Source organism: Amblyomma maculatum, chromosome 3 (assembly GCF_055883805.1).
Source record: "Amblyomma maculatum isolate TAMU_Amacu chromosome 3, ASM5588380v1, whole genome shotgun sequence".
NCBI classification, from domain to species: Eukaryota; Metazoa; Arthropoda; class Arachnida; order Ixodida; family Ixodidae; genus Amblyomma; species Amblyomma maculatum.
Window position 1 is genome coordinate 59,754,026 of NC_139346.1, and position 16,614 is coordinate 59,770,639.

The window sequence follows — 16,614 nt, forward strand, 5'->3', positions numbered from 1 at the left end:
TCGCAAAGGGTGCTGCGGATTCCACGCTGGGTGCAATTTACAGTATAACAGGTGCTAGCCAAAGTTCCACTGCAAAACATTGTAGGTAGCCTTGAAACAAATGTGCATAGCGTCTGTTGAATGTGTATCTTATATTTTATTATTCCGCACATAGCAGACAGCTCGTCTGTATAAGATCCTATAGAGGCCGCTACTATCGTCTTATCATGGCAGGCCGCATTCCGTTCCCTCGCCGTACAGTGCATTCTTGCGCCATAAAGTGCAGGTGTGTCGACAGGCATACGTTTTGAGTGCACATAGTAAAATAAAGGACTGTGCGTCCTTGCACGCATTCGTCGAGGAAGGTGGCATTTCGTCTGTACAATAAGCCTTCGTGACCGAGTGTACGCTCCGGGAAATGTCGCGCACTTAGGTGACGCATCCGTCGTAGCTTCGGACAAAATCTGACAGGAGGCTGAAACCAAAAAGGTAAGTGTTTATAATCGGCTACAAATGTGCTTGCAGATTTTTTTTTGTCGGCTATTAATTTATCCGTTCTTAACAGTTTTCCTGCTTCCTGCGTACTTTGCTTTTTCTGATTTTAAGCTGTATACATTCTGCCACTACTGCAAAAATGTTTTCCAGGGCCCAGCGAAAGAACCTAAAAGGCCACATGTACGTATGTGCTCGTCAGATTAACTTAGTAGTCTTTGCTAAACTTGCTATTCCGGACTAAATTCAGGGATACCTGGAGTAGGATGTGTTGTCGGGCTAGTTCATGCAGTACCTGAGACATGATAGTTGCACTAAAAAAGACACACACAAGACAGGGTATGGGACGGGGTACTGGAAACATGCTAATGGAGTGCCGACCATTTTTAAACATTTATATTGTGATCTTCGCTGATTATCATGGCCGTTCCCGCTGATTGAACCATATCTTAGAAGCTTGTTTGATTTTTATCGAGATATTATTTGAGCAAGCCTCATTGGTAAAATAGATGTAACTTTAGTAGCGCCTGCAGGCAAATCGTCGTTAAGGGGCACTAAACGGGCGTTTTGACAGATCGCTCAAAGGTTTTGGTGGAAAAGGGTACAAAGTTTAAAGACGCTGCCGGATAACTTCCTACATATTACGCTTCATTTCAGTGCAACGGTATAAGGCATAATTGCTCAAATATCGCGAAAGTCAGGCACTAGGTGCAAGGGTGCGAGATAAAAAGGAAATTTATAAAGTCAGATATTTATGTATTTCCGCCCCACGTTTTCAGACCGACTCGTCACTTCTTAATGGAAGGCTGAGATTTATCACGCTTAAGCAGAGGGTGGTTGCTGCTTTTCATTTCTTGCCACGTGAAACAGGCAGTTCACAAGTGCGGAAGGAGTTCGCCTTCATCGTTTTTTATTTGATGTGCCATGACTAGATGTAACTGCGCTAAAATTTATTATGATCGAGGCTACCCGTCTGGCTTCTTCAAAGGCGATATTGCAGGCAGCGCTCACCGTGAGGGCTGCATTGGGTGCCCGTGTACTGGACGTATTTTGATGTTGTTCGATCTTCATTTTCAGGTTCTTTGTTAAGCCGCGAACTTGGAGTATCACATCGTAGATAAGTTGGCCGATTTCCTTTATAGACGAAAATGTCTGAATGCTGCATCAAACTGCTGATTGTTGAAAGCGATTCTAGGAAACAGGCTGATAGAGTGTCTCCTCAAAATGCTTAATATCACGTCGCTCGCACCTTTTTATGTCAGGCACTGATATGCATGTGTGTTTCGTTCCTTTTGTAAGAAGACACAAATTCGGCCTCGAAGTGCTGGCCTAAAATAACAAGTTTTTGTTGGTTTTGCGATGGTGCGTTTTTAAATCAATATGACTCATATTCTGGAGTGATAATTAATGGCGAGGCTCCTGCGACATTTGAGAAAATGAGGGACACCATTTTGTGTGGACTGAAATGAAAGATCTGCCTCTGCTATCTCGAGGACATTGTCTTTTCTCTTGACTTCGACGCTTATCTCTACTGCCTGAAGCACGTCTTGGCCTGCCTTTCTGATGCCGGCTTGCAGCTAAACTTAAAGAAGAGTCATTTTGCCGCCCGTCAACTGACCACCTTAGGGCACGTTGTCTCCAAGAAGGGGTTCCTCCAGACCCGACCCAACTTCGTGCGGTCGCTACCTTTTCCAAACCGAGATGCATCAAATAACTGCGCAGCTTCCTAGGATTGTGCTCCTAATTTCGTCAATTCATACGAAACTGCGCCTCCATTGCTGCCCCTTTGACACACCTTCTATCAAACAGTTTCGACTTTTTGCTCTGGTAACCGTCATGCGACAACGCATTCAATAAGTTCCGCCACATCCTCATAACCCCAGCCGTCCTGCATCACTTCGACCCATGGCTCCCACTGAATTACAAGCAGACGCCAGTGGTGTCGGTCTCGGCGCTGTACTTGCTCAGCGGAAATCTGGATTTGCGTAATACGTCGTCGCCTATGCAAGCCGTACACTCACGTAGGCGGAGTCAAATTACTCGGTCACTGAAAACAGTGTTTGGCAATAGTTTGGGCTCTGGCCGAATTCCGCCCTTATCTCTATGGCCACCCTCTTTATGTTGTGACGGACCGCCATGCGCTGTGCTGGCTTTTCTTCTTAAAATATCCATCCGGCCGTCTATCCAGGTGGGCTCTTCGCCCACAGGAATTTGATGTCAACGTCTTCCGCTGTGACCGTAAGCATCAAGCCGCTGATTCCCTTTCTCTCTGCCCCCTATCAGTTGACTTCGCCAGCCTTTCCAGCTCGGATGCCTCGCCAATGACACTTCACATCAGTGACATGCCTTTTGAGCAGTGGGGAGACCCTTAGGTCGCTTGTCTTATCGATCTCCTCTCTGATCCATCTGCTCGCCTGCACTCTGCTGATAAGCGTCACACTTCACCACTCGCGACAACCTTCTTTATCACCGGAACTACAGCTCTTATTGTCGCAAATGGTTTCTAGTCATTCCCCGCCACTGCTTCCACGCTGACCCTCCAGGACAACCATCAGACGAACCAGCAGTTCTCTCTGGCATCTCGTGTGGCTCTGGATTCCATCAGGTACTCCCTGACTATCTTCAAAATTTATTTCCAAGTATCACGGCCCCATAGTGTCCTGGATGGCATCTCTACTGTCAGTTAAATTGTGGAACCCCTTACGCCCTTACCTGATCTTCTTCGACGAGGCCGCGAAACTGTCCACGTCCAGCGCCTTAAACAATATTAAGGCCAAGCCATTTTGCCTACTCCGTAAGTCGCCATGGTGGCTCTTCTCTCCGGGGGACCTTGTAAAGATGAAAATATACACTGCAAGCTCGGCCGTGCTCTAATGGAGCTACTTGAATAAGGGATCACTATTCCACTATCTTTATTGAAGAATAAATCGCGCATAAGCAGAGTTTACTGCAGCCGAAAAGCACACCGGCTCCTGGATAAAGTCTAGATTCCGTGAGCTGCTAGGCGAGCAACCGTCGTACCAGGCCTTAAGGAATTAGGGCAACTGCTCACGCGCAGACGTTTTCTTAAGTCAGCAAAACCTAATCGGGCACTCCTATTGTAGCCAATTGCTAACAAACTGTGACGCTCAATAACTACTATCAAACAGGGGGTCAACCTTCTATATTAGCGTCACTACTGGAATGTTAAAACAAGTCGGCTTCCTCCTACATGAACACCTCGAAAGTAAGCGGACTCTAGGCATCGGGCAAAATTATTATAAAACGCATGCGTCTAAAAATTCGGATTCGTAGATAACGCCTTTTGATCTTACTAATTGTAAAGTTGTACACAACTCAGCAGCAATGAAGTCCAGATTGAGCTATCCAAAGTATGTTGCACCGAAGCCCGCGTGACCTCATGACGGCTGCTATAGGTGCCAAATTCGAAAGGTTGAGTTTGCCTACGGTATGTCATGCCTAGATACGCTATCGCATTGATGACAAATGTTGGAAGAATTGGGGGTTACACTTGACTAGAATTAAATATTACTCGACAGAGATAATTAGTTTCTCTCTTTTGATGAAAGTGAAGAAATGTTAATTAAGAATGGGTGACATTGGTATATTTGGATTATGGTGAGGGTAGGTGAAATGAGATTGATTGTGTTGAAACAAAGGTGAATTCTTGACAAGAGTGGTTTAACCTTCAGGCAATTTGGTTTCAGATATTGTGGATTGCAAGGGATAAGGGATAGAGGACAATGCACTGGTTCAAGTAGAATAATATCTGGGGCGGAGAGCTTGAATAAGTTGAATTGCTCTGAATAGTCAGATGGAGGGTGAGACTAAATAAAATAAAAGAATTTTCTGTTTGTAAGCCATCTAGCAGCGATGGCGCAAAGGTAGAACACCGTCGTCAAGTACAAGAGGTCCGTGGTTCTAATCCCGGTGCAAAGCAATTCCCCCCAAAAAATTGAACGGCAAACATCCACCTGGAGATGGAATGGTGTAAACAGGTGTGGCGTACTACCTATTCTGCGAACTCTTCTGGAAAAGCACTCCCTCACCGGAACAGGATTTGGCCACCCTGGTGTAGTACTTGGGCACAACCTCCTGCGAATGCTAAAATGAACTCCCGGCCATAAGTCCCCAGCCGCTGCGAAGCAATTCACGACGGTGGCGGTCAGACTTACAACGCTTAAAGGGTGTTAAGAATCCCTGGCTCCGGGCAGGCCGCGAGTGGAAACTAACCCTGGAAACGTTTAACGCTAGAATCCTAGCTAGCAAGGCTAGATTAGCAGTGCTGTTAGAGGAATAACAGGGTATGACATGAAATAAGATAGAGCTTAGAGAGGTGGGGAGGCCAAATGATGCATATACTGTACTGAAGGGCGGACATGTGTTATCAAGGTTTACCGGAGAGACGAGAACTAAGAGTTCGGTTCAATAAGGATATTTAGGGTAATATAGAGGAATTTATAGCATGAATGAGCGGGTGGTAGGAAATAAATTAAGCCTAATAAGCGGTGTAAAGTTACGGTTTTGAAGGCCGACGCGCTTACTTGTAGTCATGATGACCAAACAGGGGAAAGCTTCAACAATGATTTAGAATTCGCAATGGGGAAAATAAAGAGGCAGTTTACTTTACCAACGGGTAACTACAATGCCATGCATACTGCAAATATTGTGCTAGACTCCGCACACAAATTCTGTTCGTGGTTATCGACCCGCACAGCACGAGGATGAGCGCACGGAGCGAGGGCATGCACACTGCGAGGACTTTTGTACCCGTGTAATGTGCGTGCGGCAAAATCTGTGCGTAGCTATCGACATTCAGATTGCATGGATGTGTGCACACACATAGTGCAAGGAATGAGCGCACTCTGAAGGTGCAAGACAGCAGTCTGACTCAGACGAGAGACATTCGACATGGGAATGCTACCATGCTATGGTGATAACCTGCATGGGTGCAAGGTTCCGGCATTACTACTCGGGTTTATGTTGCACATTATACTGTAATGCCAGCTTTAGGCCTTGTACAAGGCATCAATCAGTGTCTGCTACAGTTGTGACACAAATTGTTTTGCAGAAATGATGCTCTCCATGAGATGTACCTCAGGTGTAGAGCATGCAAGCTTCCTTTATGGCTTTATTCATGCCATGTCTCGGCATGGCTGATACAGCGTGGTCACAAAACATGTGGTTTCCGTCCACCAGGTTCGAGCTTGGATACAGGTTTACCTCTTCAGCTGCTCTTGGCCTGTTGGATTTGGGATTGGATACAGGGCTTCACTGTGTAACGTCCGCAAAATGCTAAAAAAGGCAGGGATATATCTCAAAATCCGAAAATTCAGCTCAGGACTTTTCACAACATGTTAGAAAAGGGATTCTAGGGAAAAAGCAGGCTGGAGACCAGGCAGTGGCGGACAATGCCATTGACTCTAGGAATAGCATGGGGAGTTACCAGTTGAGTTTGCAGAGCGCAATAACTTAACAATCATTAATGCCTTCTTCATCAGGGGCAAGAACCGGAAATGGACGTGGAAGAACCCTAACGGCGAGATAAAATGATGTTGACTTCATACTATGTTGTAAACCCGAAAATATGCACGATGTAAAGGTAATTGGACAGGTTCGATTTAGTGGCCAAAAGATGGTAAGGTCTCCGATTAGTCTAGATTTAAAGAGCGAATGGTGCTCGTTAGTTGAAAGGACGTCCATAAACGAATTACCAGTGAGGGAGAGGGCAGACAAATTCAGGATTTCGCAACAAAATAGATTTTCAACTTTAACCCAGGATGATGGCCTTAGTCTAGAAGCAATGAACTATAATTTAAGAGATATCATTATTGAGAGCACGGTAGACATAGGCGGTAAGATAGTTAGAGAGCATACCGGTAAACTATCTAGGGGACAAATGATTTGGTTAAGAGACATCAAAGTCAAGAAGCTTCCCACCCAGCATACAGGATAGAACTGGCAGATATATCAAAGGTAATCAATAAGTGTAAAGTGGCCGACATGAGGAAGTATAACATGGGGAAACCTGAGCATGGTTTAAAGAACAGGGGCAGTTTTAAAGCAGTGTAGAGGAGATTGGGCATAGGTAAAAATCAAATGTGTGCACTATAAGGGAAAAAGAAGGCAATGTCATCGCAAATATGGACCGGATAATCAAAGCAGCCGAGGAGTTCTATGCTGTTCCATACAATAGCCGAAGTAGACAGGACCGTATTGAGATAGGCTGTAAAGAAAAACAGTCGAGGTTCAGTCATTCAAGAAGCATGATGTTAAGAAAGCTTCAGAAATTATGAAAAGGGGGAACGCGACTGGGGAGCAAAAGGTACCTACATAATTGATGAAGGACGGGGGGGGGGGAATCGTGATAGAAAAACTGGCCGCCCTGTATACAAAATGCCTGGTGTCATCGACGCTACCAGAATAAGGGACGAACACTAAAATTATCCGAATTTCTCAGAAAAGGGGCGCTATCGACATGGAAAATTAACGACCAATCAGCTTACTATCTGTTACATATAAGGTATTTACTAAGGTTATCAATAGCAGAAACAGGAAAATCTTAAGGCCCGTTCACACTTGCGACTAGCAGCGGTCGCGCGACCGTTTTGGTCGAAAAGCGACAGTCGCAAATGGTCGCATCGGTTGAAAAGCGACTGCCGCGGGCCGATCGGGCACTGCTCGAATTTTCAGTCGCGCGACTACTAGTCGCAAACCATTTCACCAATCAGCGAGGTCCCAGAGTACTCGATCGGGCACCTTCTCAATGCAATGAAAGAATACCCCTACCTTTTCAACAAACTGAACCCGGAATTCAAAGGCAGGGAGAAAGATATGGCCTTGGAGGAGATTGGAAATATATTCGGACTATCCGGTAGGTACCATGAACCTTTGAGAAATGGGTTTTTCACGCAGGTGCAACATTTTATACTGACACCACGGTAATTGACACAGTCTATTCGTCGTTGACGTTCTCCTGGAAACACGAGAGCGCGGCATGCGCACGGGCTCGCCTGAAAAAGTTTGAAGCGTCTGGCAAGCGGCCGCTACCGACGTTCGCCCCAACTGTGCCTGACGAACGAGAAGGCGACAGTCGCAAGTGTGAACATCGGTAGTGGCGAGCTCCTCTCCTGTGGTCGCGCGACTGGTAGACGCGCGACCTCATCTAGTGGCAAGTGTGAATAGACCTTTAGACTTCAGTCAAGCGAACGATTAGGCTGGTCTTCAGAAAGGGTTCTCTACTATCCATCATATCTATACCATCAACCAGGTCACAAAAAATATAGGAATATAATCAGCCCTTATACATAGCATTCATTCACCACAAAAAGCACTCAACTAAGTAGATACCGCGGCAGTCATGTAAGCATTTCGAAATCAGGGTGTAGACGAGCAGTATGCTATTATCTGTTACCAGAATCAAGTCAATCTTAGACAATAATCAAGCTTAAGATAAACAGAATATCAGAAACCGTACTCAATCATCGATTATATCCACAGTATTCATCAGGTAATGGAAAAATGTTTGAAAAATAACCACCACTCATAGATTATGAAAAAGCATTTTACTCCATAGTAACCTCAGCAGTCATAAAGGCCTTGCGAAATCATGGTGTAACAAGCCGCATGGGAAATCATAGGAAAATATCTACAATGGCTGCACAGCAACCATTGTTCTGCATGAAGAAAGCAACAAATTCTCATAAAGAAAAGTGTTAGGCAAAGAGAGATGATCTCCGCAATACTATTCACAGTTTGCTTAGAGAAAGTATTCAGAGATTTAGGATGGGAACAGTTGAGGATAAGGGCTGATGAAGAATATCTCAGTAATATCCGATTCGCTGATGCCATTGTCCTGCTACGAGAGAGAATTAACTACAAATAATGATTGTTTACCTAGACATTAATAACAAAACGTTAGGCTATGAAAATCTATATACAAAAGACTAGGGTTCAACAGCCTCGGGAAGGAACTGCAGTTCACAATAGGTAATGAAGGACTGGAAGTGGTAGATAAATACGTCTATTTAGGACAGGTAGTGACCGCAGATCCAGACTATGAAAGGGAAATATTTAGGAGAATAAGGTTGGGGAGGGGGGATGAAGCACATAATGACTACGTCTACTTAGAGCAGCTAGTGACTGCAGATCCAGACCATAAAAGGGAAATAACTAGGAGAGAAGATTTAGCTGGAGCGCATTTGGCAAGTGCTCGTAGATTATAACTACCCGTTTACCGGTATCGCTCATAAGGAAAGTATACGAATGTTACATCTTATCTGTACTCAATTATGGAGATCCAACGCAGAGGCTAACGGAATGGGTGCTACTCAAGTTGAGGAGAACGCAGTGGACTATGAAGCGGATATTAATACGTGTTACGTTAAGGAATAGGAAGCGCGCAGAATGGGTCAGATAAATAACTCGAGTTAATAACATTCTAGGAGCAATCAACAATAACTGGGCATAGGCAGAGCATGTAATGTGTAGAGAGGACAACCGATGGGCGGTAATGGTAGAAAATTCAATTCCAATTGAAATAAAGTGTAGAAGGGGACGGCAGAAAGTTAGGTGGGTGGATAAGGTTAAGAATTTCGCAGGGGTTAATTACATGCATCCAGCACACAACCAGTTTAACTGGATAAACATGGGAGAGGCCTTCGCCCTGCAGTGAGTACAGTCTGGCTTATGATGATGATGATGATGATGATGATAGATAATAGGGTTTGGGGTAGCATAAATGTAGGTCAGTGTTTTTGTTCTGCTCTATTACTCTAGCGACGTGCGTGGCTGGCAACGACAGCGTGACGATGAGAACGAGGCAGCGCCGGCAAAGGCGTGTATCGTTTTTGTTGAGTTTATAATCCAAAATATCTATCCTTCCTTTGCAAATTTCTCAGGTCTCAATCGTTCAAAAATGCCACTGGCTTAATCGACAACTGGGTCTTTTAAAATGTTTCGGCTTATAATCAAGGTACGCCATCGTTCCGCATGTATCTTTTGCAATGCACGTCGAATGGTGGCTCAGAAGTGGTATATTGCGCGAATGCAAACCGCAGCGCACTTTGTACAGGGCGCAGCGTGTTTATCTTTTTTGTTTTTTCAAACGATGTATTATCACGGGATTACCGTGCGGCAATTTGAAAACATCATCGGCCGAGAATAGTAATGATGCAGCAAGGTTGATATTGGGATAGGAGGAAATATAAACTATAATGCAGCCGAGTGGGATGTACACTGAAAGAGTATAGCTCAAAAAAGAAAACCACAAAGGGACAGTGTGATGCACAGAACGCCATCGCTGCTCTGTTACCCTCCATGTGTGCGGTTGTATTTCTTGACGATATAATATTTTAGTGTAGAATATGCTCCAACTTATGAAGCAAGAAGTTTTAATGATAGGGACATGAGAGGGAGTTGGTTTCTTGAACACGGTTCCATTAGTGTTATCCAGGGAAGCATTGAGCGTTCAATGCAATATGTCCTGAAATAAACTGTGAGGACTGTGTAATTTGTGATAACATTGAGAGTGTTAACATTGTTATTACACACATCTAAATCTAAACGAGCGCTTATTTGCACTCAGTCAATTGCATGCATGCCATACCTCCCAATATGTACTGTCGTCCGTAAGCATTTTGTGCTATAAACATGAGAGAGAACGCTATTGATATTCTTTTCTCACTACAGTCACAGAATGATCTATTATTTAACCATGCCCAACATGTCGACTGCATGTCTCTTCAATGAAAACGGCCAGACCATACGCTAACAGATATGTTATCAATGTATCCGGCGACCATCAGGATTGGGACATTAATCTACCCTTTGTAACATTTGCCTATAACTTCTCGTCATGATGCCGCTGGCTACTCTCCCTTTTATCTTCTCTTTGGCCGGTACCCATTACTCCCCTTTGATACATTGCTACCCACTACTGCTGCCGCCACTACTACTTAGGCTCGGGGTGCCATCTCCCGCGCTAAAGATGCTCGCCACATTGCTCGCGACAGGCTCTTTGCCTCCCAAGGCTCCCAGAAATCCCGTTATAACAGTCGCCATTGCGATGTGCACTAGGCCCCAGGCTCTCTCGTTCTGTTCTGGCTCACATCACGCCGGGTGGGCTTGTGCGAAAAACTTCTACCACGCTACGCAGGCCCCTACCGTATCTTGCACCGATAGATAGATGTATTTATTGAAAGGAAAAGGCAGAGAGGTTGGCCGGAATAATTCAAATCTAGCCTGCTACTCTGCACTGGGGAAAGGGGAAGGAGAGAAGAAAGAAGGTCACGATGGGTGACGATGTGGGAGAATGCATATGAAATACATATACGGACACAGTAGCTTGTTTTACAAGCGCGAATCAAGTCCGTTGGCGCACAAGAAACGGCAAAGAGCACGCACTGCCTGGACACCCTTCCCCTTGTCCTGCCGAGCGCCCAGCAGCAGTTCCTCCGACAGAGGCCTTTTGTCTCAACGCTTCAAGGAAGCCGCTAGCACACCTTTTTCGCGCGCATACGCTGGGCACACCAATAATATATGATCCACAGTCTCTGGGATGCCACAAGTTGAACATTCCGGCGAGTCCATCTGTCCAATTAAATGTATGTACTTGTGCGTGAAAGCCACGTTTAAACGAAGTCTATGTAGTAAGCATGCCTGATGACACGGAATATCACGCGGAACATAAAATTTTAATGTTTGATCGAGCCTTCTTAGACGAATGTGTCGGGCGTCTGGCTGGGCCCAGTAAGCTGCTGTAGCATTATTCATACAACTCGTAAGAAGGCACTTCGTGTCACCTCTTGAAAAAGGCACAGCTGTCTGGAGGCCATTGATGAGTGCGCTCTTCGCTTCAACATCGGCCTGTTCATTCCCATGGAGCCCGCAGTGGGCAGGGGTCCATTGAAACATTATCATGTGGCCTTGCAGCTGGGCAGATGTGAAGAGCTCCATTATCTTGCGCCGAGTCACCGACGTCACGTATGAAACCGCACCTTTGAACCCGAAGTCTTCTGCATCACAAGCTTCCGACATTGTGCATGTGACACGCCTCAAGCCGTATTATTCACGCCCTGCTTCGTTTACCTAGAACGCACCGGGACTGTGCTTCTGTGGCGGGGGTAACGTTGTGGTGTACCATGCTGACATTCAGCAAGTGAAGAAAGAAGTGTCTGGGTGTGTGAACGAAGACGACGCTCAGTGTTGAGTTCTGCGGCTAAGCGGGGCCAAGCGATTTCAGTGGTGTGACCCATCAGTGCGTGATTTCCACTCGTAACATCTATTCAACGGAGCAGCAAACCAAGGAATACATGGCTGAAGGCGATGACATGGTTTTAAAGGCTAACTAGAATAGGAGCTCTCCCACCCACGCCACTGCACTATACTTCGTCTTCTTGTCTATAGCAATAACCGGGACCCCGAGCGATCGTCGGGATTGTGAGAGTGCTTAAGGCGCTCAAATCCATGATGTGACAACGGCCCTGACTAAATATGGACAATTGATGAGTAGGAAGGCAATGACGTCCCGTCATACTCTTTGTTGGAGGCAAGAATGTCTTCCATGAAGGCCTTTTTATTGTTATCAGGGCGGTGTTCCATTTCACAGGTATGTGCAACCTAGAGGTGTTCTGACGGTTATTTAATATCCGCTCTTTTATTCAATATATATCTTTTGTCATTACCTTTTCGATAAGATGTCCAACACTGTGTCTGCGCAGACGATATTGTCTTCTCCTCGTCCAGATATATCAAGTCTTTATATTTCACTTTGCAGATGTACGTAACTGAATTTAAATCCGAGCTAGGTCTCTTTTCATTTACTCTCAATGCAACAATTGTGTAACTTTAATTTTTTCCTATCAGTCAGTCTGTCTCTGTTTCTCTGTCATACATTCAATAGTTCAAGATTGACACTTTAAAGTATTTAAGCGTTTTGTATGATTCTTCAAGGAGATGGCGACTTCATATTGAGCATATCAAAGCGCAAAGGGGAGAGCGTCTGGGTCTGCTGTTGTTATGACCTACAAAATATGTTCACCCTATACTTGAATTTGGCTGCGCTCTGTTTATTCGCTGCGCTGGCTACTCTTGTAGCCAGCGCAGCGAATAAACAGAGCGCAACCAAATTAAAACGGCAAGCATTAGGGCTTTGCCTTGGAATTCCTAGTTTCGTGGCTGTAAACCTCCTTTATTCTCGGTCTTGTGTCCTTCCTTCGAAATACCAACTTCAGAAGCTTGTGGTAAAACCCATTCTAAATTTATGCGACTCGTTCCTGTCGTGGTGAGAAGTTTTTATTATTTCAACTTTATTTTTCGGTATTAATTTGTCTAGCAATCAATGACTGCATATCGTATGCGTTCAGTCACTCTTATATAGCTGTTAGTAAACGTGTGTTTTCTTTCTCTAGTCAACCCTCGTCTTTCTCGGTTTAATTTGGCTTATGGCAATATTTATCCCATCCATGCTATTTTTTTCTAGTGTCGACCTTGACTTCCATGTAGAATGGTCACTTGAACATTTGCCGTCATATACTGTAATTGCAAGTGATTCGGCGCAGCGTGTTTAAAAGCAGGGCTGAACAGGTTCTCAACTCAAGTTGATTACACTTTCTCCATCTATTTTTCTGATCACACCTCCATTTTGATTGCGAAAGTTTTAGCATATCTACAAACAATCTGTATACGTATTGTTCTCAGCACTGAAACCGTTATTTTTGAAGACGCTCTTTCACTTTCGGTTGCTTTAACTTCTATTGGATCTACTTCGCGTCACAGTTTTGGAATTTTGCGTCATCTTAAATGTGCGAAATCAGGCTTCTGTCGGTTCGAGGTCAGTGGTGTATTTCAATGGACTAGTGTGAGCACTTTTTTACTTCATCTTTGTTGGGACAAAACCCTGCAACACACTCCTGCTTTCGGTTATGGGTGGACGCGGGATTCAAGAAATGTCTGACTGAAGGGCTTTGATTCGCCTTTTCAATTTATTGACAATGTTTGGCATTAGCAGGGTGAATGGAATTCAGTTGATGCCTTTCACGTCAGTGGGAGGTGTCTCTAAAAAGAAGAGAATAAACATAGTGCTACGGAACACGGAACAACAGACGGACAGAGTTTGGGAAAGCCAACAACCTTATTTTACGCTTTAGGGCACCCTGCAAGAAATTATCGGGGTTAGGGAAGCAATTTCCGCCATTAAACTCGGCAATTCTTGCAGCGATGAATGAGCAGCGGAACTTCGTATCCGGTAAAGACTTTCAAAAATGACTGGGCGGCTTTTAGTGACGACCCTATAGGCGGTGCATGCTGCCTATATGTGCCACAATGCAGACCAGTCCGTGCGTGTAATCGATTTTAGGCAACTGCCCTGCGTTTCCTGGTTGTGCCGTATTCTGCACCGCGTTGATTTGACACTGGTATCATAATTTGTACCAAGTTCATATACATCAATCATATCTTAGTTGTAATGAATATTATCATAAAAGCAACATTTGGGGCCTGCTTTGTGTGGCTGCCTAGTGCAGAGAAGGCTTCATTTTGGAAACCACATACCGACAAAATTACCCCTGTAACCGTTTTCCTATTTTTTGGCGTCTCTGCGTTTATTTCCTTGCGTCTGGTTATCATTGACAGCTCATAGGGCCAACTACAACAACAATGCCCGAACAATTTTAGGCAGCTCTAGTATTGTTTGCCATTGAAATGTATATTTCATCCAACTTTTGCGAAGCTACGAGTGATGATTAGAAAAAAATTTACAATTGTCTCTAATTTTGGCAAGCGAGGTAAAACCAGCGAGTAAATCTTAGTTGTTATCAATTGCCGTGGCGTTTTCAATTTCTATCGTCACGAAATGCTGTAACTGCCTGCAACAAAATTGAGTAGGTAATACGGTTCGCCATACAACGGATTATTCAAATATTTTGTAATGTAAGTTATTTGCTCAGTATTTCTTTCTGTCACACCGAATTATGAATAAATTTTATGTACTATAAAAGGGATTGCAACGATGATTTTAAATCTTGTCAAACTCCGATTTGAAATGTATCTGACTCCGTCACATTTTGCTCTAGGCAAACAAACTTCATGATGGACCTTTTTCATTTAAGGCCACCTATTTTGCGGCGTTACACAATTGAAGGTGCGTAAGGAGCATTCGTTTTGACATGGGGCAGTATCCACCTGTGCGGCACCACTCTGCTGACGCTATTATTACATGTGTCAATCATTACCACAATTTCATGAACGGCTAAGTGTCAGCCCAATTCAGAGATGCTGTCGAGTGTAAAAATACAATTTTTAACCGCCTTGACGACTATTACACTGCATAAACCGGCATGTAGGAGACTTGACATGTGTAGTTATATATTGCAAGGGATGGGGTTTTTGAATTCTAAGTGTGTTTTTAGGGCGGTTGGCGGGGGGGGGGGGGCAGCTTTGGTAATGTTAGACAAGTATACGCGGCATCTGTAGGACGGCGTGTTTGTGCACGTAGTCCAAAAGGCGAAACTTTTATTGGTTACGTGGCCAAATATCACTTTTGCTCTGCGTACTTTCCACTGCTATTATTGCATAAGCAATACTACTCGAGGTTTCAACCCGCCGACTAAACCCGGCCGGTAGGCACGATTGACCTTTGAATTTTAGAGAAGAAAAAGAAGAGAAAAGAAGAAAAGAAGAAGAAAAGAAGGACAAGAAAAAGGTAAAGAAGAAGAACAAGGGGAAGAAGAAGAAGGAAAAGAATATAGAAAAGAATAAGAAATAGAAAGAGAAGACAGAGAAAAAGAAAAAGAAGAAGAAAAATAGAGAAGAAAAGGGGAAAAAAAGAAGAAAGAGCAGAAAGAGCAGCCACGCCTGCCTTGGTTACGCAACCAATCGGGTTTAACTAAAGCTAAACCCCAGCTGATATTTCTTGACGCAATCCTGGGCCCACGTGCCTAACCCTTAATGTCGGTAGCATTTGGCAACTGCGCACAGCGGAGTGCAGTGGCCGCAGATGTTGGATAGTGCAATCTGAACCTAGCTAGCAGTGACGGTTTCTATGATAAATCTGAGACAGCTGGAGAAAATCAATCGCTACAACCTATGTTCGAAGGGTGTCGGAAGCATTAGCATAAAAGGTAGTGTTTTTCGCCACATTAATTATTCCCGCGGAAAGATGCTGTGTGCCAGCAGGAGAACCCAGATGCATATCTCAGGATGTCTGCGCACTCTTTCACACGCGCGGGACGCAGGTGCACCTGTAGTGCACTACATGTACATAAGCCTATATCGCCAGCCTCGGAAACAGCTGTATGTTTGAGTAGAGCGAAGCTTGTGCCCACGCTTTGTGTGCGGAAGCAGTGAAGGACAACAGTTGGCTTTTTGAGGTGCCGTGTAATGACGTTGGTTCTTGCCCAGTTCATCGCCAGTAAAGGGGACAACGGTTTCTTTTTACGTCCGGCTAACTTCCATAATCGGAAAAGTAAGTTTTGTTCCCTGCCCTCTAGGGGATTCTCTTCGGACTACGTGTGCCGTACAGTGTCAACCTTTCAGTCGTTTATTAAATTCTGGTGGGTAATCTGGAATCCCCTGCTTGATGGCAGGCCAAATGAAGCAGCATGTCATTAGAACCATTTGCCAATGCTATCAAATTCATCAACAACTCCTGATAACGAGAACTAAGGAACCATTCGTGATGATGAAGCTCTAACTAAAGTTGCAGCGGACATCTTGACTAATGGCACTATCTGCGCGCCATATCCGGGATCTGCGCTCGGCCACTTGCGTTAGCGTCTAGACTGTGTACAGGAGTAGCCAGCGGCATCGAGGTGCAGAGCGGAAATCTTTAAGAGGGAACAAGTAAACGTGCCGCTAACGGTGATGGAGTGAGCGTTGGCAGCTTCGTGCAAAGCAAGCGCGCGAAACAAGGTCTTTCTTTCCCTTTCTTTCTTTCTTGTGGCTGCCTTTGGCCCACTAGGCTCCGAATGCGTTTCAGGTAGTTTTGTTATATATAAACAAATGCCCTCTTAATGAGGGTCGCATGCTTTTAGTTTTTGGTAATTACTTCCAAGAATGGTTTTGGAACTATGCTAGATTGTTTATCACAAATGCGAACTCCTTTTGATAAGAGTTGCTCTACGTGGATAATGCAAAACAATTCGC

At 44.6% G+C, this 16,614-nt stretch overlaps 1 protein-coding gene across 1 annotated transcript in view; it reads left to right on the top strand.

Moving 5' to 3' along the window:
- The first annotated feature begins 273 nt into the window (after window positions 1-273).
- The window catches only part of LOC146194843 (monocarboxylate transporter 9-like), a 51,417-nt gene continuing 35,076 nt past the window's right edge, over window positions 274-16,614 (top strand). Inside the window, exon 1 of the mRNA XM_084596138.1 lies at window positions 274-468. The gene's annotated coding sequence lies outside the window, so the exon portion shown is untranslated. The remainder of the gene's footprint in view (window positions 469-16,614) is intronic.